General features: G+C 45.6%; 1 protein-coding gene across 1 annotated transcript in view; it reads left to right on the top strand.

Annotated features, from left to right (window-relative positions):
- DGKB (diacylglycerol kinase beta) overlaps positions 1–23310 on the top strand; it is a 490262-nt gene that overhangs the window by 201155 nt on the left and 265797 nt on the right. The window lies entirely within an intron of this gene.

Raw genomic sequence — 23310 nt, 5'->3', positions numbered from 1 at the left:
CTCCTCCTCCTCCTCCTCTTCCTCTCCCTCTTCTTCTCCTCCTCTCTTCCTCCTCCTCCTCTCCTCCTCCTCTTCCTCCTCCCTTTTCTCCTCCTCCTCTTCCTCCTCCCTCCTCCTCCCTCCCTTCCTCCTCCCCCTTCTCCTCCTCACTCTTGTCCTCTTCCCTCTCCACCTCTTTCTCCTCCTCCCTCTTCTCCCTTTCCCCCTCTCCTCTTCCTTATCCTTCTCCTCCTCTTCCTTTCTACTCTCCTCTTCTTCCTCCTCCTCCTCCCTCTCCCTCCTCCCCCAGGCTGGTCCAGCCCTCCTGCCATGCTGTTGGAGACAAGCTGCTTAGCCATCAAGGTAGAGGAGCAGAGGCAGGGCGCCCAGAGGCGCTGCCCACCCCAGAGCCTGCGGCCTTCCCTTTCACTTGACTGTGAATGCTGACCAGGGGACCCGATGGCTGTACCTGAGGGAAGTTTGATGGCTTAGTTAAGTAACCCTTCCCAGAAATGTCCTCGGACAGAGCCAGCTTCCCAGAAGCATGAAGCAGCCTTCTGGGCACTCGTGCTGGGGTTACACCTTGTCTCCCCACCCCCAGCAGGGCCCGGGTCTCCCTCCAAGTCAGGGTGGCGCAGACGGATGCCCTGCAGAGAATGGGACCGTAAATCTTCACCAATAGTGAAACAATTCCTCTGGTCAATGGAAGCAAAAGGGCCGCTGGCTGGAGAGGAGCAGAATTCTCCTTTTAGGCTCCATGGAGATGGTGGCTGCTCCCCAGAGCTCACTCTCCCAATAGTGTGAGGCCAACAGGCTAGATTGGATCAACTATGTTTTCCAGGGCCAGCAAAGGGATGGTATGGGAGGCCCCCCACACCTGGAGCCCGGGAGATGCACCCTTTTCATTGGATTAGGGATTCAGAAGGAAGGAGGGGCAGCCAGGCAATCGGGGTTCCTTCTTCTCTGGACTGAGCCCCACTCCCTCTGTCCAAGCATCTTGGCCCAGGCAGCATTCCTCTCCGGAACCGGTAGTCCAGCCTCCAGCCTCCAGGCTCCCTGCCTTCTTTGAACTGGGAAAGATATGGGCCGAGTGTATCTCCTGGGCATTAGGTGTGCCTTGGCAGCCCTCTCAGAATGTTCTCTCCTATAGTTTTTCCATTCCCCCTGGGCAGACTATTAGATGTATATAGCTTGTCTTTATTTTATTTATTTATTTTTTTAAACCCTCACCCTCCAAGGCAGAAGAGTGGTAAGGGTGGGCAATGGGGTCAAGTGACTTGCCCAGGGTCACACAGCTGGGAAGTGTCTGAGGTCAGATTTGAACCTAGGACCTCCCATCTCTAGGCCTGGCTCTCCATCCACTGAGCTGCCCCCTTATAGCTTGTCTTTAAATGAAGTCTTTCCTCTGGAAGATTTGGCCCTTGGAGGTGTTTGAGAGCAGCCATCCTGTCCTCATGTCTTGTCACTCACACTCTCAGCCACAAACTATTGATACAGAAACAAAGAGGCCTGTATGACCTACCGTATGTACAGGGGTAGGTGTGTATGTATCTGTAGACTTCCGCAGACACCCCTAGAGGAGCTAACAGATAGAATGTAAAGAGCCTGGCTTGGCGATGTAGTAGGTGGGAGTGCGAGCCCTGCCTATGAATCAAACAAGCCTCGCCTCCAACACTTACTTGCTGCGTAACTTGACTCATTCAGTCTCTCTGTGCCTCACCTGCTTCATCTGTAAAATGGAGGATGTAGAGCTAATGTTCTTTCAGGTCCCTTCTAGATCCAAATCTCTGATCCTACGAGCCTATTCCAAACTCTAGAGACATGCAAACGTGACAGGACATCAACACACTGACTTTCCGACGGGAGTCCTTAGCCTCTCCCTCCAGGCCTGCTCTTTCTTCAGGCCTTCTCTTGGCCCATTCAGATACTCTCGTTGGCAAAGCCAAGTAGAGAGAGGCCCATGAAACAACAGCTTTAAGAACAAAAGGTCTTAACGGAGTTTATTTACATTCTGATGAAAATTTTATGTCATCGCCACAGATGAAGAGCATCTCATGGAGTTTTCTCCCTTTAATTTTCCAACATCTGCCAGTGGCGCACCCCTGCCTTTCTGCGTTCCACTTTGGGGTTCATTTGACTGCTTTCTTGGTGTGTTTTCCTTCTCACACAATCCATGAGGTGCAAATCTGCCTTGGCTCCTTTTTCTTTACACAGATGAGGAAATCATAAATCATGCTAGAGCTGGTGGTTTTCCTGCTACCAACATGTGCCATGAAGCCAAAGACAAAGATCACGTCTGGATCTATTCTGTAAGGCTGGTCGTTTTTTCTTGACTTTCTGTTTTGGCACTCGCAGGATGATGGACATCTATAGCCAACTCTTTACTTGAGGAAGTTTCTTTGTATTGGACTTCCTGGCTGTGCTGGTCACCACAGAGTCCTTCATGGTGGTGGCTGACTCTTCAAAAAGCATGGAAGGGAACAACCCAAAGACTTCGTATCATTTTTTCTTCGATAAAATGAAGCAAACATCTGGTCAAATCACAGGTTTAGTTTCTGAAAAAATAAAGATCAGTTATTAAGAATTTCATGGATCAGGGAGTTGAGGAACTTGTGGGTGTTTTATTTTATGCCTTTAAAAACATTCTTCTAAGAAGAGGTCCTGAGACTTCCCTAGACTGCCATAGGGCTCCAGGAAATACAAATGGTTAAGAATCTCTGTTCTAAGATAAAAGGTATTTTACAGAATGAGAGGCCTGCATTGGCTGATAAGCTCTGCTACATCTGACCTAGAAATATGTCTACAGCATCTCTGACTAGTGACCATCTGGGCTTTCCTTGAAGACCTCCAATCTCTGCTGCTAAGTTCTTTTTCAGGTCATCACTCTTGCTTTGTCTACACTCTCTTCCCTTCCGGATCTTGACCCTCAATGGACCTGGGAATCAGATCAACTCTACACAGACTTCTTTTGTGTCCCTTGAATCTTTATATTATCGAAGATTATACCTTCCAAACAGGAGCCTCCAAATGCACCTACTCTTTAATTCCTATCCATCTGCTGTTGAACAGAGCTGGAGAAAATCGCCAAAATATGCTGTATCTACTGAACAATTTACATTGTAATACTGAACAGGCCCTCGGTGTTCAAGGCAGTATTTTTATACCTCACTAGTCAATTCACTATCAAATAATAAAAATGATGTTTGTTAAGTGCTTGGCACAGTGTTGAGCACATAGTAGGTGCTGAATGAATGATTGTTCCTTTTCCATTCCCTACTCAGTAACCCATAAGGGTTTCCAAACGTTTTCGTTGCTCCTCTGACCTTCTATGGTTCCCCCTTCCCTCATCCACTCTGCCTAAAAGCTAGCCTCATATTTCACAGAAAAATTCAAGCATTCACTGAGAGCGAGAATGATTCTTCTCTCCTAGTCAGTTGACACCAGCTAGATATTTTTCACTATGATCTCTACCCCTGTCTCACCCAAAGAAGTGGCCTTTGTGTGGAAGACTCGCCTCTCTACATGAAGAAGCGACTCCATTCCATCACATCCTCTCGGATCATTTGTTCCCTTTATTATCCCCGCTCTTTTTCTAGTCTTCCGCTTTTCCTAGTCTACTGGATGTCCAATTGCACAATCTTTTCTCCCCTTATTCTTCTTGACTTCTTGTAGCCTTTGATACCATTGATCAACCTCTCCTCCTTGATACCCTTTTCCTAGAAAATCATGAGGCCATCCTCACCTTGTTGTCTTCCTCCCTTCCTGACCTCTCTTCTCCAGGGTCCTTTAATGGATCATCTTCCAGATTATACCCACTAATCATGAGTGTCTCCCAAGGTACTAGCACAGATTCTCTTCTCTTCTTGTACTATTTTTCTTTCTGATCTCAGTCCCCATGAATTAAATCATCCTCTTTTTTGCAGATGTTTTTTTTTTCCTGATCTATTTATCCAGACTAGTCTTCTTTAATAGTTTCCAGTCTCATATGCTCTTGTAGTTACTGGATATCTCCAAGTGGATGTCCCAGTGACATTTTAAACTTTATATTTTCAAAATCAAACTGATTGCCATAAAAATCTCCCTTCTTCAGGGATATCATCATCTTCTCAGTGACCCAGAACCTCAAGCTAGTGGTCATCTTTCTCTTATCTCCCTCCATATCCAATCATTTGCCAAGTCCTGTTGATTCTACCTTCCTAACTTCTCTTATATACCCACTTCTCACCTTCTATCCTTTGAGTCTGTCACAATGGTCTGGTGCATGCATCGTCCATCGAGTCACATCTGGATTATTGTCATATCCTAGTAGTCTCCTTGCTTCAAGTTTCTCCCCATCCATTTCATCCTTCTCTCACCTATCACACTGAACTTTCTGAAGGGCAAGTCACTCTCCCCCCATATTCAAGGACAATGAGTGACTCCTTATTGCTTCTAGAATCAAAACTAAAACCGTGTGCTGTGCTTTCAAAGCCCCTCATAACCGGGACCTTTGCTGCCTTTATAATCTTTGTACACTAATCACCTCCCCACGTACTGAGCAGTCCAGGTCCTATGGCCTCCTTGGTGTATCTTGTGCAAAATGTTCCATCTCCTAAGTCTGGGCACCTTCACTGTCCCCCATTCCCAGGATTCTCTCCTTCCTTATCTCTACCTCCTGCATCCCTTGACTTCTTCAAGTCTCAACTAAAGTCTTAGTTTTCTCCAGAAGCCTTTCCTGATCTCCCATTGGACTGGGAACTCCTCAAAGGCAGAAATAGTTTAATTTTGTTGTTTGATTTTCTTTGCCTCTCCAGCCCCTCACAAGGCTTGGCACATGCTAAATGCTTAATGACCAAGTCCAGGCAGGCTATTCCAACTTAGCTCATAATGTCAGGATATTTTCTCCCCCTAAATCGAGTAGAAATCTCGCTCTCTTTTATTTTTCTTTTTTTTCCCTTTCTTTTTCTTCTTTTTTCTCTTTCCTCTTCAATGTGATGGCGATCATTAGCTCTTACCATTACTCTACATTTTTAAGATGCCTTCAATACTTTGAAAGTTTCACTATTTTGTTCAAGTACCAGGCATTCCCTTCTTTTCATTCCCACTCAAAAGAAAGTACCCGTGTACTACATGAAAACAGTAATGGAAAACAAATTTCCATATTTTTTGCATGCGTGCGCACGCGCACACACACACACACACACACACACACACACACACACACACACCCCTTATTTTCTTATTTGGCCTATTTGTCCATCCTCTGTCCTGTCTTTCTCATACTTCTGTAATCATGCTTAATCATTTAGCTGAAAAGATCTCTTCAGTTTTTCAAAGTTGTTCATTTTTACAACTTTGATGTGATAAATTCTTCTGGTTCTGCCTACTTTTCTCTTCATTGGTTTACATAGATCTTCCCAGGTCTCTTTGAAATCTTCTCTGGCCTCATTTTTTTCTAGCACAATAGTATTTTATTACATTTATTGAACATCTTTTTTAAAATTTTTCCATTTATCAGTTAATGGACATTCTCTTCATTTCCTTTTCCTTATCACCATCAAAAGATCTTCTCTCTCTATCTCTCTATCCCCATCCATCCATCTATCTGTCTGTCCATCTGTCCATCTATGTATCTGTCATATAGTACCTTCCTGTGTTTCTTTGATCTCTTAGGTGCCGTAGCACTAGCAGTGGTGAAGGTATGTTAAAAGGAATATACTATTTAGTAACTTTTTGTGTTTCCAAATTGCTTTCTAAAATAATTGGTTGTCTTCACAGTTGCATTAATAGTGCCTGTTTTCCCACAGCCCATTCGGTATTGGGCATTTTTGCCAGCATGGGTCACCTTTGCCAAGTTCAGGCTTGCACCACAAGGTGAGAGCATTATTTGAGAAAGCCCCAGCTTTGTAGCCCTCAAGAGCTGGGATCAGGGCACACCTCGGATCCATACTAACTGTAGGATTATTGGCAAGTCCAAGAAACTCTCAAGACTGCCTTTGGTAGAGAGCTACTTCCTTCCATCGGTAGAGAAACATCCCTGGCTTAGAGTTTCCTGTGTCCGTGCTGTCATAGGTCTGGGGATTATCGGCATCCTTTTTAATATGGCCTCTGGACGGCACATTAAACTCAAGGCCTTTGCTCTGCATTTGCATTCTTTTTGGTGCCTCCTTTTGGGGAGATCTCTTATGATTAGAGCTGTTTAGAACTTGGCCTTCGTTTCAACCTGCTCATGCACAAGAATAACGGGGGAAAGCCAGATTTCCACCAGCACTTTTGTGGGTCTTTCTACCACTGTCAGTCACTGTGTGGAGGCAGGTGACAACGTCCAGCCCAAGTTCTGGTTCCTCCCTACGGCGTAGGGCTCCACAGACAGCGAGACCTTTTCCTGTTTCCTCCCATGCGCAGTGCCCTCGTGAGCCTCCTCCTCCCCAATACTCCTGTGCTTGGGGTCCAGGCAGAAGCACTTCTTTTGTTTGTTCTTAGTGCACTATGGCAGGCACACCTTGCCTCTGAATTGCTGGGCGTGCTCTTGCTTTTGTCAGGGAGTTAGCCTAACGCTCTCTACCAGTTCCTGTTTCTCGCCATTTACATAGGCTTCGGGGCCTGATCCCCGCTCTTGGTGTCCAGTGAGCTTGGGTTAGAGCCTTATTCCACATTTGATGCTATTGAAATACTGAGATGCACAAGCAGCAAATAAGAAGAACAGGATGTAGCTTCCTCCAAACAGGCTCTTATTATCAAGGCCAGGATCCACACCGACAGCCGTCCTTGTTCCAAAGCGAGCGCTTCCCTCTTGCTCAGCTGCTCTTCCAAATGGGCATTTGTAGGCCGTCTCTTCTTTGATGAAAGCTCGGGCCGCGCTCCTAGTCGAAGGAGGTCCCCCTTTATGCATCGGCTCTTAAACACGTGACTGTTCAGCCTTATGGAAGAGACTGGCGTTCCTTGGTTCTGTTGCAACTGATACTCGGATTGGACCTACCAATTCTGGGACGTCCTTTGGTTGTCGTTACCTCATTGATAGCTGGAGGAAACGTGAAGAGCCAACACGCGTCCCTTCGACTGGCAGGTGAGAGCCGAGAGCCCGACGAAGGTCACTGGAATGCAGTTAGCGCCGCTACGCAGTCTTGTTCTGTGTTAGGAGAATGATGAGTTTTTATTATTTCAGTCCTACAAAGGGGGGAGCAGCTGTGTGTGCCGTGACTACAAACGACTCAGCCAGCACTGCAGACCTGGAGCCTGTTCGGTGCACACGATGGCAGTTTGGGGTCTAGAGAGCCTCGCGGGTGGCGGGTGGCTCCCCTCCAGCACTGAGTGCATCCTCGCGTCGGCCCTTGGAGTTCTGCACGATTATCAGCACCATCTTACGGAGGAGGAAGCAGAGGCTCCCACAAACACACTGGGGTGGTTTTCCCGGGGTCACTGAGAGGGGAGGGGGCGGTCTGAGGCCGCAGTAAGCCGTGGTCATACACGGCACAAGTCCAGTGCTTGACCTCTCACACCCTTTTGTCTCACAAAAAATCAGGGCTCAGCGGAATACAATCTCCCTTCTTTATTTTAATTAATATATTTTAATCCAGTCGTGTTTGCTGCTCCTCCTGCACACTTTTTGCCAGCCCAGGCAGACGCATGGCAGGCATCCCCGGGTCCAGCAGATGGACACACTCAGGACTTTTTTGCCCCCATTCGGTGCACCTTTAGATCCCATAGAACCCCCCTTCCCTGGGAGAATATGCTTGAGCACCCTGTCAGGGCTCTGTTAATGTTTCATCAATGTCACCGCTTACTATTAATTTATTTAATATTCATTATAGATCAATTCATAATTGTCATCATAGTAATGAAATGCAAAAGAAAAGTGTCCCAACTCTTCTTTACTTTGACAACTTAACTCCCAGCCTCCATGCAGAGCCTCTTTCTTACCAATAGCAAGGTTCAACCACTATTTTATATTATTTTATAGAATTACATGTCTTTAAAAGTTGCCCAGGCTCTCCTTCTAAAGGATGCTCTGGATTCCTAGCGTCCCGCTTTTCCCCTCCCCATAGCCATGCCTTCCTCCGTGGGGGCTGCAAGGACACCGCATGGGCTTCTCGGAGCTGCACCTCTGCGTGTCGGCGAGGCCGTGGGGGGCAGAGGCGGGAAGGGCAGTCGGAAGTTGTGCTGAGCAGCCACGGCCACATGGATGAGCTCGACATCATTCTGTTGTCTGAGTTTGGCATCTGATAAAGAAGTCATGTGGGCGAGAACCGCGCTTTCACAGAGGGCATGATTGGGCCAAATCATGCTGCCTTTATCAGGCAGAAAAGTGTCCTCCACCCCCTTCTTCCCCAGCATGGGAGGACCATTGGGTTGTGGGCGAATATCCCCTCCTTGTTCCGGTTTTGTTGTTATTCTTTCCTCGTTATTAAATTCACACCCAAGATAGCACCAAGAGCAACCGGAGGTAATCTGTAGCAAAACCAAGCCATTGATTAGCATCGATCAAGTACCTCTTGGGTTGTAGTTACTCTGCTGGGCCCCGAGGAGTTCAGAGCCTGAAAGGGAACAGCCCGTTCTCTTGGGGCCTGAGAGAAGCAGGGAAACTACATTGGTTAAGACATATGATAGCCAATGAATTAATATCAGTTCTGAGGCTATATCCATTCAATGACGCTTCATCCATATTCTAAAGAAAAAGTCAAATGAATTACAGCAGGAAATAAATAGTAAAATTAGGATAGTTAGGAACCTCGATTTATACCTTTCAAACCTAGATTAATATCGCACACACACACACACACACACACTCAAACAAATAAATAAGAACAAAAGGACATTAAAGGCTTCAATAGGATTTTTAAGATGTCAGTTCTAAGAGATGACTCAAGATTATCGGATGGGAATAGAAAGGAGTAAAGCTAATACCTCAGCTATGCAGAGTACCTTTGCAGGGACTGACCAAATAGGAAGGCACAACAACCGTACAAACATGCAGAAAAACTAAATGCATCTTATATAGGTCACAATGAAACTAGATACATAAAAGGCCATTGGAGAAATGCTTAATTGGAGACTAAACAAACACTAGAAAGATTGAGTGGGTCAAGGAACAAATCGTAGAAATCATCAATATTTCCGTTAAGAGTGATGACAAAAAGACAAGGTATTGCAGCTTTGGGGATGTCAAAGAAGTACTTAGATGAAAATCTATATCTCTTACACTTATAGCAATATAAAAGAGAGAACAGTATGATGAATTGACCATTGTAAGGGGGAAAATGGGTTCAGTATATTAAAAGGTGGCTGCCAGGGGAAATCTCCCCAATTTAGGAATAACCTCAAGTCAAAATTGACTTTATGGAAGTTTATTTACAATTGAGAAGAGAGAGAGGAAATAAGGAAATAAGAATCTAACACAGTAGGTTAATTACTAAGATCCTCTAATTAATCCAGGTAGATCTAATTAACCCTCAGCCAAGAGTCAGAGGGCCAGAGGCCCGGAGCTTTGCTTCATTCACAAAGTCTATTAAAGGGAAGTTCCTTAAGAGACTCTGTTCAGGAAGATTCAGTCAGTCTTTAAACTCACCAAGGTTTTAGTATTCCAGCCAGCACTCCTCCACAAACCAGGAAAACTCAGAAGACCTCCTTCACTGGCTGCCCTCTTCACCAGAACCACCTCTCACTCAGCTCCCTCTTTTTAAAGGGGTCCCTCATGCGACACTTCCTGTGCCTCCCTCCTACTTTGTGTGTCCAATCACAATAGACGCTTCTCGTAGGGGGCAGTCAGTTGACTCTAATTGTCACCCACTCTAGCACTCCCAGAATTGGAGGTCCTCTCACCTTTGGTGATTAATCTAAAGATGGGCAGTATAGACTTAATCTAATTCTCACACCATGTAAGTAAAAAAAAAAAAAAAAAAACCCTAGAGAACAAATTAAAAATCTCCAGTAAAACAAAATTTGAAATCCTGAGTATCAAAGATGAAAATGACAAAAATGAAAGATTAAAAAAAATAAATCAAAGCTTTGACCTTGAAAGAAAATATATTTTCGATCACTCCTTCCATTGTTTGTTCTAATCCATGGTCAATTCCATGTGATGATGAGATATACATATATTATTTTGAAATCTCATTGATTTGACAACAGAAGTCTTTTAGCTCCATCTTCTCCAACAGTTTGTTTGATTCTGTATTTCCATACTATTATTCTGTCACTATTGCATTACTAAGTGTGTGTGTGTGTGTGTGTGTGTGTGTGTGTGTGTGTGTGTGTGTGTGTAGTGAATTAGTTAATATTTTCTTTGTGAATTTAGGTGCTCATCATATAGACATTTAATATTGATAATAATTATCTATGGTTCCTATCAACATGGTGTGATTTCCTCATTTATCCTTTTTGTATTCTTAATGTTTGGTTTTGCTCTGCCTTTTAGGTGATTGGTTTCATTCAGCGCATGGTGATTTTTTCCCCCAACTCCTCAACAGATGTCCTCTGTTTGGTGTTCAGTCTTTAATAACCCTCTTTCTTCTATAACTTTCTGGTCTTCTTACGCCTTACTCACCCTCATATACTCTGTGAGTCAGTGACAATCGGTTCCTTGCAATCTTTAGGAAAGACACTCTCACCTTCAGCCCTGGACATTTTCTCTGTGTGCCCCCATGCCTGAAGTGCCCTCTTCTCTCATCTTCACCTCTTAGACTCCCCAGCTTCCTTCAAGTCCTAGCAAAAATCCCATTTTCTACAATAAGTCTTTCCTGGAGCACTCCTCTACCTTAATGCTATTGGCTTCTCCCTGTTAATCTTTGGTCATTTATTCTGTCTAGATCTTGATTATACCTAGTTGTGTGAATCTTGTCTCTCATTAGATGTTTGAAGACAAGCACTGTCTTGGTCTTTACTTTGAGACCCATAGTTAAGTACAGAGCCTGGCCCATAGTCGGTGCTTAATCGTAGTTGACTATCTGGCTAACCATCAGGATGGTCCACGTCTTTTCTATTTTAGTGAAATAGAAAATAAGAAAGTTCCTTCAGTTTAAGGGTTATTTCACTTTTCCATTTGTATTTCCAGTGCTTAACACAGTGCTTGGCATATGGCAGGCATTTAATAAATATTTATGGATTAATGATATAGATTGATACCATTCGTTTAAAATAAATGATTTTTTAAATCATGAAAAATTTTTTTCTGTCAGCCTCAGTTCATTCTGAGCTTCATCACTCTTTATAAAGCCCTTTTATAGTACCACAGTCCTCTTTTATAATCACCCTCTGTTTTCTACCCTTAATTCTATCAAGGTACTTGCCTTTTAAGTTCTAATTTGCCTGAAGATTCATTAATCAACTACCTTTTCTTGCTTGTCAGAATTAGTTCTCTGGATATTCACAATTTCATTAATGAGAATTGTTATTCCTCCTGGCCTTCCCTCTTCTCTAGAACTGTAGGCCCAAGAATCATCCTTATCCTTTCTCTGAAACCTTATCTTGAATCAAGGCTCTTGGTCTGACTTTTCTTCTAAAATAAAGTGATCACCTGCTCCCAAAGCTCCCTCCTTTGTGCTTGATGTAATGAGGGTATAAGGGTGGATCTGTTATGGAGGTTGATAAAGCTGCAGGCAGTCAGGAAACTAGTGTGGCTTAACCTCAAGCTGTTTACTCATCGTGCTGAGGGTAGGAATGACCAGCATCCAGTGTCTAAACCAGGGATTGATATAATTTCCCTTGGCAAGGATTGAATCCCCTTTAAGAAGATTACCCTAAAGCCTCTAACCCGGCTGAGGAAGTCACTCCTATTGGATGACAATGAGACTAGACAGGAAGGGAGGTGTGGTGCTTCCTGCCTAACAGCAGTGGAGTTATACTCTGCCTCACTCCTAGAATCTTGATCAGCAGTCTCCTTAGATCAGAGTTGAAGGTAGGAGCCAATAGTTCATAAGTTAAACTAAGTTTTATTTGAAAGGTTGATTAGGGAAAAGGGTTTGGAGAGTGGGATAGGAAGCCAATGAATCTAGTCTAGTACTGCCTCCTTGATCTAAGTTTAGGATGTTGATGAACTTCCTTGCTAGGATCTTCAGCTTTTCCCAGGGGACCAGCCCTGAGACAGAAACTAATGATCTCTTGATGGTAATATAGAACAACTTCTTGATAGGGTATATCTAATTGATGCTCCTATCAGGTCAGCAAAGTTCTCCTAAACCTACCTAGCCTAGGAAACCAAGATCCCACGTTCCTCCTCCCGGCCACCCTGGATCCCCCCAAGGGGTAGAAGTGAAGGTAAGAAGAGAAGTAGGGAAAGAACAGAACCCAGCCCTGGGTCTCCAGGGCTTTATATACCCTGGGTCCAACTGGCAGTTGATGCTTGCCCTGTGGCTCATGCCATCGTCAACATTCCAACCAGGGCAACTGACAGGTTGCTCCAAGCACACATGAGCAGCCTGCTTCGTCTTTATTCTTTTTTCTCTTTAGTGGGATGGCCTTTGCATGAAAGCCATTCAAGAAATGATTAGATCGTGTGCTTTGAGCAGAGGACCAGACTTCTAGCAGACATCTGGTTACTGCTCTAAGGGTTGGGTAGCTATTGATTACTCTTCCCCACTTTGTTAGCTAAGAGCCCTTCTTTATTCAGTCAGTAAAACAGAACTGGGGACTAGTCAATGGAAGTAGTTTTAAAGAAGGCCTGGCCACGTCCTAGATCAATCAAAGGCATTTCCATTGGGTAGGCCAGGATAGCTTCTCTGGCAGGGTTGCCCATATATATAAATGGAAGCTTGTTTAGAACTTAAGGGAGATGTTGTCTGTTTGGCAGTAAAGGGAAGCAGTAGAGGAATGGAGAGCTGAGTGGGAAAAAATCTGTGGCCCAGAGGAAATGATCAGTGAGAGCGAGGAAGAGAAAGGAGCAGCGACTTGGGCAAGAGGAGCGACAAGCCTCCTGGCTCAGGAGACATCAGAGCAAAAGCCTGGGCCCATTCCTCCCGGCTGGAGCTTGCCTCGCCCTTCCTTCCCAGGGGCAGTCTAGGAATGGACGTCAGCACATCCGCTGCTGCTGCTTGACTCAAGGGTTTCCACAACCGGGATTTTTGCCTCCACTGGGAAGAGCCTGAGTAGAAGAAGGAAGTGAATGAAGGCAAAGCAGGAATCCCCGCCCAAGTGGGAGGACTTTTTCTGGCGGGGGCTCAAAGTCACGGGGGTTTTTGTACTCGTGTTCAATGTGAGCTCCCTGCAGCCGAAGAGAAGGGGAGTTCAGGGGAGCCCCGAAGCTCCTGCTGCTCCTGCAGGCCTCCGTACAAAGTGGGGGTCCCTCTCCTTTCCAGGGTGGCGGCTCAGCGGCATGTTGCTTCCCTCTCTGTTACCCGAATGTTCTGAACCAGGAATTCTTAAAGCGGGATTCCTAGAACCCAAGGGGTCTGCAGGCAGATTTTAGGTCATCTGCAACTCGGTAAGAAAAGAAAATCACTTCATTTTCATTTGCCTCAAATTGAAAGGTGGCATTTCCTCCAGCTGTGCACGTGGAGGGCAAGATGGGATTCTGGATTCATCGTCCCTAAGCAAACTGCCAAACGGCTTCTTGATCCAAGGAGGGCGGCAGCATGGCCCCCCCAGATCTCCCCCCATTCCCCTCCCCCCGGGGCCCGGGCCCCCCGCTTTGGGCCTGTCCCACGGAGCAGGAGAGCCGGCAGTGGGACAGCCCAGGCCGTCTTCCAGATGCCGCTTTTCAGACAGACACAGAAATCTCACCGATTTCGTAATCTGTCCACAGGACGTATTTACGTAAGGAAATGATCCTCGGGTCTAAATGGCTGGAAATGCTGGCATCTCCACGCTGCGGACACCTGGTGAGAGGAGGGAGGCTGCAGGGGGCGCTCTTCTCTGCCCCTCCTTTCTCTGCCAGTTGGCCGAGGCGGGCGGCGGGGCATCGTCCGGAGCGCAGGCAGGCGAGCCGGACCGTCACGGGATTCCCATTTTACAGATGTGGAGCCCAGCACGCTGCTCCCCAAGTTGTGTCTGAAGTGGGTTCGAAGGCAGCCCCGTTGCTTCCGTGGGCCCAGAGGAGGCCGAAGGTGCAGAACCGGATCCAGACGTGAGTGAGGACCAGCCAAAGGATGTGAAAATGCGTGGGTTGCCCAACCGGCCCGCCCTCCCCCAATCCTGGCTGAGTCCGCAGCCTCTGGTCCAACTTCGATTCTCTGTGACCCCAAGGGGGGGCTTTGCGGAAGGACCCTGGAAGGGTCGGCCATTCCCATCTCCAGCTTGTTTTACAGAGGACGAATGGGAGGCCAACAGGCCTAAGTGACTTGCCCAGGGTCACACAGCTCACACGTCTGAGGCCAGATTTGAATTGGGATGATGAATCTCCCTGACTCCAGACTCCTTTCTTTATCCACGGCTGCCTCAGTGGTACTAACGGCAGCCGGTCTGTCTGGCCTGCTTTCCAGGCGGTAGCTGGCCCTCCTCACAGCACACTGCCAGCCACACACACTTCCCACCTGGAGACCAAAGTCTCTTGGCCAGCAAGGGTCCGAGGCAGGATCAGAACTCAGCTCTTCCTCCTCAGCCCATCAGCCTTTCTGCTGTGTCCTTCAGCTTCTCTGTATTATCCTCTGCAGTCTTTGCCCACACACGACACACACAGCCACATTTTCCATTCTGCCTTTGAGTTTGAGGAGTATTTCCAGGGACTGGCTGGACCGTGGGCTTGTCCACTTGTCTCCTTTCGGAGCGGGACAGCGTGTGAAGTAGATGGAAGTTCAGTCTGGAAGCGAATCTGTCCCTGCACCGCTCGGTGTTTTTCCCCTTTTCCATATGGCGTCGGAGCTGCATTTATCGCGTCATGCATTATGCATCTTCGGAGAGGCTTCTGTGCGTGGCCACATGTGCGTGTTCTTGGGAGGGAAGCAGCCGCCTCGCGAACCTCGTCTGGGGATGCGGGCTCCCTTCCATTTCCCCAAAGGCAGATCGGCTTTTACCCAGCTTCAAGTGTGAAGCCGGGAGCCCGATCTGGCTGTCCCAGAGTGCAGGCGGGCCTTGGCAGATGCCTGGGGAGGCCAACGGGGAAATGACATTTTCTCCCCTTCAGGGAGTCGAGTAGTAGGTGGCGGGGAGCAGACTTTGCTTTGGGCACTGACATTCCAGTCTGGTGTTGCAGCGGGGTAGATTCTGGAACCTGTTAGGGGGACACATTCTAGAATCTCCAGCCTGGAAAGGACCTTGGCCACGGGGTCTGATCCATTCCTAAAGGGGTCCCCTCTGACATCTCTGACTCCCCGTGCTCCCATCTTGGCTCGAAAACCTCCACGGAAGGAGAGCTCGCCTGCTAGTAGGAGATCCTCCTCCACTTTAGGGGAACCCTCACTGGGAGGAAGTTTTCCCCAACAGGAGGCGGCCATCTCAGTCTTTAATTGCTCTATTTTCTAGAGCACTCTAAGGTTTACAAGGCAATTTATTCACCTTATCTCAGTGGTTTCTTACTTCAGCTCTCTGAAGTGGGCACCATTTTTATCCCCTTTTGACAGGTTGGGAAGCTGCTGTTCAAGGATGTTAATACTTGCCCAGACTCCAGGAAGTGTCCGAGGCTAGATTTAAACAAGCCCTGATAGGCCTAACTGAATCCTTTCCTTCATATTGTACATTTGGTCGCCTCTTGGTAAACTTGATTTCTGTCAGCATTCTCAAATGGAATCAACCACAAAATTATCCATCCATCCATCCAATAAATCTGTCTGTCATATATCCATCCATCCATCCATCCATCCCTGTCTGTCTATCTATCTATTCATCCATCCATCCATCCATCCCTGTCTGTCTATCTATCTATCCATCCATCCATCCATCCATCCATCCATCCCTGTCTGTCTATCTATCTATCCATCCATCCATCCATCCATCCCTGTCTGTCTATCTATCTATCCATCCATCCATCCCTCTATCCCTCCGTCTGTCTGTCTCCTGCTGTTCCTCTGAACTGAGAGTCCAGCTGTATAGTGGATAATCAGACGCTAGCCAGGGGTGTGACTCCAGGCAAGTTCCTTACTCCCTGTTTCCCTTGAAAGGAGATTCTATTAGCTCGTCCCTTGAAGAGTTGTTGTGAGGCTCCAGTGAGATGATCTTTAGGGAAGTGCCTACCACACAGTAGACAGTATCAATGCTCATTTCCTTCTCTTCCTCATTCCAAGGACCTCGGAAAGCCCAGGTTCAAGTTCCCCTTCTGGGTCCTAGTAGCTAGGTGGTTGTCTGACAAATCCTGTAGTCTCTGTAAGCCTCAGTTTATTCAGGAAGTGAATACGCTATGAAATGGGACCCTGGGTCTTTGCAGGACATCACAGGCTAGTTCTGTTGCTCTCCGCCTTTCATTTGCGCAGCCCTCTCTGGCCTTCCCCGTCTCCTACAGAAGCCATCTCTGATCCCGTTGGGCCAGGGATGACGGGAGAGTTCCGTGAAAGACTAACTGAGTGGAAGCTTTATTGGCTGCTCCACAAACACTTTCCCCTGGAAGACGAGGGAGGGAAGTTTCTGAAGCTCTACGAAAGGTGGCCGAGCAGGGTGGGCACCCGAAGTCTCCTTTGGGCCCTCGCTCGGGGGGGGGGGGGGGGGGGCGTCCCTGCTCTCCCGCCATGCTCGAGCTCTGCTGGCTGCACCCAGAGCGGAGCTCCTCACCGGAGCTAAATGGCTTTAAATCTACACTCTGCATGCAGATCTCAAGTGATAGTCTCTTAATAGATGTCAGATACACTTTATTGCTCCCCTCTTTTATTTCAGTAACATTTTAATTAATTCACACTGATTGAATAAATGTACATGGAGACTTGTTTCCTAATGAGGGCACATTTAGAGGAAAGGTTTTGCATCATTCTGATATCCTGTGGGTAATTATATTCTAATTATATGGTCGGGGAAGAGACTCTATAACTCAGTGCTGATATTGTTCATTGGACCCAATTAATTACAGGCACGTAATGAAAGTTCATGATAAGGTTGACTGACAGGCAGGATAAAATTCTAACTCAATTGAATCCTTGCCTGCCGTGAGTGGAGAATCGGCCCTTAGCCTGGTTAGCAGTGCACGAGCCCGGGGTGCGGGGATGGCGGGGGCCAAGGGGAGCCTCTCTTATTTATGACCACAGAACGGGGAGAGAAAATAGCGGCCGGCCTCGAGCCTGCTTCCTGGCTCTCCGTCGCCGTCTGAGCTTTCGTCGTGACACGGACGGAGCCCGTAGAGGGGGGGCTGCTGACCCCGGGGGGCAGCTTCGGGGACGGACGGAATCTTTACACGTCCAGGCTGGACTTGGGCAGCCTCCTCCGTCCTCGCGGCGCTGCTTTATGGGGCTCTCAGTCCGTGCTGCTTCATGCTTTGGTTCCCCCTGAAGGGGCAACATGGGGGAAGAGATGAGGCCCCCCAGGGAACCTCCACTTCCCTGCCTGCCTCCTCAGGGCGCGACTCGAGGCTCCTCAGAGCTGTGCCCTCACACAAACGCTGTGCTCGGCTTCCATCCGACAGGCCTTGTGGAGCGCCTCCTGGATACCGGCTGAAGTCTGGAGCGTGCAGAGAAAACCCTGAGAACAGACACTCCCCGACAAGCTGATCCTTCTTGCACACATAACACACATCTCTGTCCACATACGCCCCCTCCCCCACAGGTGCACACACGCCTGGGACGGCATCAACAGCTGGAGTGGCCCGAGAGGCGGTGCCGGATCTCTGGCCTCTCCGAAGGCTGTCTTCTAATTGGCAGAAGGACTCCAGGCTGGAGTCTGAGGTGCCAGAGATAGAGCTTATCCTTGCAGGCTGTCAGACAAGATCCACATCCGCTGTTTCATAAATGTCTAAAATGAGCTACTTTAGTGATGTTGCTGTAAGTCCTCCCCCACACACGGCCCTCCTCACTCCTCCGTGACCCGTCGGCGAGGAGGCCTGAGGGTGATCCTTCCTCTCTGATTTCACAATGAAGCTTTCTCTGACCACCTGGGAATGAATGTTAGATTTCCAAGGAAAAGAGAAAGGCCATTCAGACGAGTCACGGCGGTGCTGGTGTTCCCCATTCGGCCCTTCTGTCCAGTTTGGGGGACTCACTGATGAGTTACCGAAACGAAAGCACGAGCCTGAGTTCTGTTGGAGCAAAAATACCCATCAATGTGGAGACTTTGGGCAGTATGAAATGGGGTGGGGGCGGGGGTCAAAGGAGCAGCTTGGGACATTAATGCTAATGTTAACTCAGTAGATTTGGACTTCTATGTACGTCCCCTCAAGTCACTGGAGTTTGGGAGATAAAAGGCAGAGCGGATTGGCTTTTCTCCAGAATTTCTTTGTTCCAACCTAATTTGTTTTACTTTGATATCTGTGCCTCACTCTACATGCCTCTTCTTCCCTCAAATGCAAAGCACCATCCTAAAGAAAAGCATTATGGGGGCAGCTGGGTAGCTCAGTGGATGGAGAGCCAGGCCTAGAGATGGGAGGTCCTGGGTTCAAATCTGGCCTCAGACACTTCCTAGCTGGGTGGCCCTGCGCAAGTCACTTGACCCCCATTGCCCACCCTTACTGCTCTTCTGCCTTGGAGCCAATACACAGTATTGACTCCAAGATGGAAGGTGAGGGTTTAAAAAAAAAAAAAAAAAAAAAAAAGAAAAGCATTATATTGTCTTCTTAGGCTTGTTTTCTTCCTGAGTCATGTTATTCTTCCTCTGTGATTTAAAAAGAATATTAATGAATAAGGTAGTGTCCAGAGGAAGACATTCAAGATGGGGAAGGGCCTCTAGCCCTCTACCCTGGGGAAACTGGGCACATTTATCCAGGTGAGGAATCTGGGGAGAACACGATAGCTGTTTTCAAGTATTCTAAAAGGTTGTCACGTGTAAGAAGAATTCGATTTGGGCTGTTCATTCCCAGAAGGCAGGTCTAGAAGTAATGACTAAGAGTTGCAAAGAGGCCAATTTAAACTTGCTGTCAAGGATGCAAAACAAAACAGAACCAAACAGAAAGCTTGCCCAAACCGCCTAGAAGGGGAATGGGCCACATCCGGAGGTGATGGGCTCCTCTTCCTTGGATGACATCAAGCAGGTGCTAGCTGACCACCTCCTGGGTAGGATGTAGTGGGAGGTTGCTGTGGTGCTTGGGTTGAACTAGAGAACTTCAGGGGTCCTTTCTAGCATGCAGATTCTCCGGTTTGAAACCCCCAGCAATAATAGCTTTCCCATTTATGTAAAGGAAACAGGTTATTCCTATGAGGGTTTCTGACACTGCACAATGATGGTCTGGCAATTGCTTAATCAAATTAATCAATACATTGGGTCAATTCCAATATTTCAGCAAAAGAAACAAACAAGCCCCAGCTTCTGAACCCAATTAACCCTCTGCATTGATCCAGTTAACTGACTAAAGATAAGAGCGCTCCTGTAAAAGGTCAGAGATTTCTGTACTCCGATATTTAAACAGACTGTCAGCGAGCTCATGGGTGTGGGTACAGCCCTTCATCAGCCGTACCTTTCTATCTGTTTTGTTTCCTAAGCAGTAGAGATACATTGGGGTTTGTTCAGCATGGTTTCCTATACCTGAGTATGTGATGAAATAATCTGGAGGAAGGAAGAAGATAGAAATGAACTTTGTTCTTCAAGAAATGTTTGAAAAATACATCGTAGGGCACCTAGCAAAGGCTCGGAGGGCTCTGCATGATGCAAGAGGAGAAAGTATGATTCCTACCAAGAGATCATATGTGTCTCTCATGTCCTGGGGAAGTGCCCCACGAAACTCATAGAACTCTTGAATGTTGGCGGCCCTCTAACTCAGGAAAGGATGGCTTCTCTTCTGACGCACCTGTAATGGGTCCATATTGATCTGTGGCACCTTAGAGTTTCCTTTCTCTTGCTGGGATGACAGTATAATCTTGGGAGGTTCCCAAACCTCTTGGGGAGCTCCAGCATTTCCCAAGTCTTTTCCTGCCTGGCATCTTTGCTTCATATTGTTCTACCGTCCCACTTCCTGAGCTGGGGCTGCCTAGATTCCCTTTTTTCTTCCTTAGACTGGATCTTCTTGGTTTTCTTTTTGAAGCATTTATTCCATTTTTACAAAGAATACTTAATTCCCATTGATGCATTAGAAGTTGGAACTAGGCACCACCCTGTGCAGTATTTTACCTGCTCTGGGAAGTGAAACATAGAGCCTCCAAATAACATTTTGTAAAGCACATTGCAGATGGCAGCAGTGTGAGCTGGCACCAGTAAGGATATGTATGTTCAGCTGTTAATAGACTCTGGAAGGACTTCAAGCATAGAACAATAATACAGGGCTCATTCCTGCTGGATCTTCTTAGGATCATGAGTTAGACTTAGAAGTGAACTCAGAGACTACAGACTTCAGGGGTTCTTCCCTTGGGGTCCATAACTCTCCAAAGGTTCTAACAAACTAGATGGGGGTAAAATTCCATCTTCCTTCCTATACATGCACCTTCTCTGAGTGAAGTTTACCATTTCACTATTTTAAAACCTTCTGAGTTTAGGGTACAAAGGTTTTATCAACCTGGAAGAGGTCCATGACCCATACACAAAAAGTAAGAGGCTTCTCATTTCACAGAATATGGAAGTTCAATTAAAGGATATTCCTTGGCTTTTACTCAAGGTCACACTGATATTATCAGAGGTAGGATTTGAATTCATATCATCTGATATTGGAGTCTTTACTCTTGCTATTCTTCTCTCTTCTCTCTGTTGGTCAGATATTAGCTATTTCTATTTTACTTTTCCCTGTGGAAACATATTTTTCTAGCCAAGCCAGTCTTCCAACAAAGAAAAAAAAGTTGACTCTCTTGCCCTTTTCTATACTTTTCTGCCATATCTACACTGAGGGTTTGTTTGTTTCACATTTCAAGTTGTCTTTTATGTATATTTTGAAAATTGGTATGGTTGTGGGAACCAAGAAACAACATTTTCACTTATAAAAATTCACTAGATATTTAGTTCAATAGGAAAGAAAAGGCTATTGTGAAGAGAAATGATTAGTCTCACAACTAAAACTTTGTTAGATTATCCATTAATTAATTCTGATCTTTGAAACAGTCTCTATAGCTCTGTTGCATTTTAAAAAGCAGTTAACAGAATAATTGAATTGAACTGTATCCATGGAAGTTGCGTGTGTTACATCCCCCAGTTATTCCCTGGAAAGTGAAGCTGGAAGAGAAGGAAGAACCTGAAGTTGGAGTGAGGGAGGTGGGGGATTCTTGAGTGAGGCTCTGACTTCCCCATTCCTGACTCAAGGGCTCAGTCCAGCCTACTTTCAGAAAACAGACCAGGGGAATGAATAAGCCCTAAGAAGGTATATCACCAGGTGTGTGTGCTAAGGGGCACAGGGACAGGGGAGGGTTGGCACTGAGGGATGTGGGAATGAACAGAAAAGTAAAAGCAGAGACTATATTTATATTCCCAGAGCTCTAGGGCTATAAACATGTTTCCTTTGAGTTTTTTCCCTCCTTTTCCTTTTTTCGAAAACAGTTTTAATATTAACTTCTCTTTTCTAAAAGACTGTACAAACTTCAGGAGTTACACTTCCTGAGATGTGTAAAATTTCCCTATTTGGAAACTTAATAATAAGCAAAAAAGTCCCTAATTGGAATCATGATGACTCTTATTGTTTAATTTTTTTTTAGTTAGTAAAGTCATTGTTGGCCTGACCCAACAGTATCATCATCATCTTTTTAAAAAAATTTAATTAATTTAGAATATTTTACTATGGTGACATGATTCATTTTCTTTCACTCCCCTTCTCCCTCCCCTCTCCCAGAACCAATGAACAATTCCACTGGGTTTTACCTGTATCATTGTTCAAAACCTATTTCCATATTATTAATATTTTCAATAGAGTGATCATTCAAAGTTAACATCCCCAATCCTATCCCCATCAAACCACATGACTGATCCTATGTTTTTCTTTTGCATTTCTGCTCCCACAGTTCTTTCTCTGGATGTGGATAGTGTTCTTTCTCAGAAGTCCCTCAGGATTGCCCTGGGTCATTGCATTTCTGCTAGTAAAGAAGTCAGTTACATTCGATTGTGCTACAATGTATCAGTCTCTGTGTACAGTGTTTTGGTTTTGCTCCTTTCACTCTCCATCACTTCCTGGAGGTCTTTCCAGTTCACATGGAATTCCTCCAGTTCATCATTCCTTACAGCACAATAGTATTCCATTCCCATCAGATACCACAATTTGTTTAGCCATTCCCCAATCAAAGGGCATCCCCTCATTTTCCATTTTTTGCCACCACAAAGAGCGCAGCTATGAATATTTTTGTACACATATTTTTCCTTATTATCTCTTTGGGTTACAAACCCAACAGTGGTATGGCTGGATCAAAGGGCAGGCAGTTTTTTAAAGCCCTTTGTGCATAATTCAAATTGCCCTCCAGCATGGTTGGATCAATTCACAACTCCATCAGCAGTGCGTTAGGGTCCCAATTTTGCCACATCCCCTCCAACATGTATTGCTTTCCTTTACTGTCATATTGGTCAATCTGCTAGTTGTGAGGTGTTGTTTTGATTTGTATTGCTGTAATTATGAGAGATTTAGAACACTTTTTCCTGTGCTTATTGATAGCCTATTTATGTTCCTTGCCCATTTGTCAATTGGGGAATGGTTTGATTTTTTGTACAATTGATTTAGCTCCTTATAAATCTGAGAAATTCGACCTTTGTCAGAGGTTTTTATTATGAATTTTCCCCCCAATTTGTTTCTTCCCTTCTAATTTTAGTTGCATTGATTTTGTCTGTACAAAACCTTTTTAATGTAATCAAAATTATTCATTTTACATTTTGTAATACTCTCTATCTCTTGCTTGGTCTTAAGTTCTTTCCTTTCCCATAGATTTGACAGGTATAATATTCTATATTCACCTAATTTATTTATGATTTCACTCTTTATATTTAAGTCATTTACCTATTCTGAATTTATCTTGGTGTAGGGTGTGAGATATTGCTCTAAACCTAATCTCCCCCATACTGTTTTCCAATTTTCCTAGCAGTTTTTGTCAAATAGTGGGTTTTTGTCCCAAAAGCTGGGGATCTTTATGTTTATCATGACACTATCTTGCCAAGGACATTTACCCCAAGTCTATTCCACTTATCCTCCCTCCTGTCTCTTAGCCAATACCATATTGTTTTGATAGCCACTGCTTTATAGTGCAGTTTAAAATCTTGGTACTGCTAGGCCTCCATCATTCACATTTTTTTTATTATTTCCCTTGATGTTCTTGATCTTTTATTCTTTCAAATGAACTTTGTTATAATTTTTTCTAATTCAATAAAAAAAGCTTCTTGGTAGTTTGATAGGTATGGCACTGAGTAAATAAATTAATTTGAGTAGGATTGTCATTTTTATTATGTTAGCTAATCTTACCCAGG

This window comes from Gracilinanus agilis, chromosome 5 (assembly GCF_016433145.1).
Source record: "Gracilinanus agilis isolate LMUSP501 chromosome 5, AgileGrace, whole genome shotgun sequence".
Classification (NCBI taxonomy): Eukaryota; Metazoa; Chordata; class Mammalia; order Didelphimorphia; family Didelphidae; genus Gracilinanus; species Gracilinanus agilis.
This window is presented reverse-complemented; position numbering and strand designations above follow the sequence as displayed.